The 1,761-nt window shown below is 39.6% G+C and overlaps 1 non-coding gene across 1 annotated transcript; it reads left to right on the forward strand.

Moving 5' to 3' along the window:
- The first annotated feature begins 404 nt into the window (after positions 1-404).
- Positions 405-511, forward strand: LOC133798865 (small nucleolar RNA R71). The gene has a single exon (XR_009876082.1). It is a non-coding gene; the product is annotated as a small nucleolar RNA R71 (small nucleolar RNA).
- The last annotated feature ends 1,250 nt before the right edge of the window (positions 512-1,761 follow it).

Consider the following 1,761-nt stretch of genomic DNA (forward strand, 5'->3'; position numbering starts at 1 on the left):
CAATAACCTGTGCTTGTTCCAAAGGCATATTATTCACATCAGTTGAGCAACAAGCTGTGCTCGGGCATTGTTCATAAGAATGTGGTCTCCCACAAATCTCACAACTCATGACATTCTATACTTTCATTGCTTGTGCGACAAGATTAGTCTGTTGTAATTGCTTGGTTAGAGATGCCACTTGAGTTGTCAATAGTGCAATTGGATCAACTTCTAAGACTCCTGCTACTTTCTTGTTCTCAGGCTCAGTTGGCCAATTATAGTTATTCATAGCCATCTCTTCTAATAATTCATATGCTTCATTAGCGCTTTTTCTCATAAACACTACTCCTTATGTTGCATATATAATTGTCCTTGTATTGCCCCTCAAACCATTGTAAAAAGTATGAACTAATAGCCACTTCTCTATTCAATGATGTGGGCATTTCCTTTCCAACTCTTTAAATTGTTCCTATGCATCATATAAAGACTCCCCAACCAGCTGATGGAAATTATTAATCTCTCCTCTTATTCTTGCTGACTTGGCAGGAGGAAAATATTTACCCATGAATTTCTGAGCCAAATCATCCCAAGTAAGTATAGAGTTGGCTTGTAATGAATTCAACCAACTCTTAGCTCTATCCCTTAGTGAAAATGGGAATAATCTCAATCTTACAACTTCATTACTCACCCCATTCATTTTGAATGTCGCACATAGGTCTAAAAAGTTTGCGATATGGAGATTTGGATCCTCATTTGGCAACCCCGCAAATTGTACACAATTTTTCACCATCTGAATACATGACGGTTTTATCTCAAAATTATTTTCCTCAACAGTTGGAGGATGAATGCTTGAATGTATCCTTGTAACAGTAGGGAGTACAAAGTTCCTTAGTGGCGGATCGACGTCAGCTGCATTACCCATATTTGCATTGTTTTTGACAACATTATCTGCGTTCTTAACCATAGTGAAATCCAACCATTTCTTTATCTTTCGGTTTTGTAACGCCCTACTACCTTAGAGCCGTTACTAAGTGAGTTTAAAACGTGCAATTAACTCGCTAATCGAGGTTTTAGGACAAAAGTGTAATTAAACAATAATCAGAGTCATAAACTTGAAATAAATCGTTTGTTGAAAGTTATAAATTATTAAACATTTGTGATCCCAAAAATATTGTTTAGAAATATTTACAATTCAAAATATAACCAGAGTCGACTAAACAACAAAATCTAAGTTTGGTACAATCATCCCCCAAAAGTACCCCTGGTCGTGGCAGCCAGGCAGACCAGACATGTATGCTTCGCTCATCACGCTCACCATACTCAAGGTTGGTCGACTTTCCCCTTGCCTTTACCTGCACCATAGAGCACCCGTGAGCCGAAGCTCAGCAAGAAAACCCTCATAAACAGATAAAATATGCATGTCAAACACTTAACATATAAACAAGCCATGATCAGGTTATTCACTTACGACCATGCCGTCCCAGGCACTTTACCAGGCCCTGGGTTCGTGGCCCACACCGTAAGGATATCCCAGGTATCCTTTGGGGTCTCGCTCTAGCAACTCACAGTCTGCATGCTAAATGCTGCTCTCGGCCCCTTGCCGTTCTCGGCCTATGCCGTTTCCGGCCTTCGCCGTTCAATCATTTATATATACACATAATATAACTAAACAGATACTTAAACACATATAAATTAAATCAAAGGGCCACTCCCTGCAACACAATCATATAGGGCTGAACCCTGCAACACAATTATATAGGGTCGTGCCCCGTAACTCAAGCT

This window comes from Humulus lupulus, chromosome 8 (genome assembly GCF_963169125.1).
Source record: "Humulus lupulus chromosome 8, drHumLupu1.1, whole genome shotgun sequence".
NCBI lineage: Eukaryota > Viridiplantae > Streptophyta > Magnoliopsida > Rosales > Cannabaceae > Humulus > Humulus lupulus.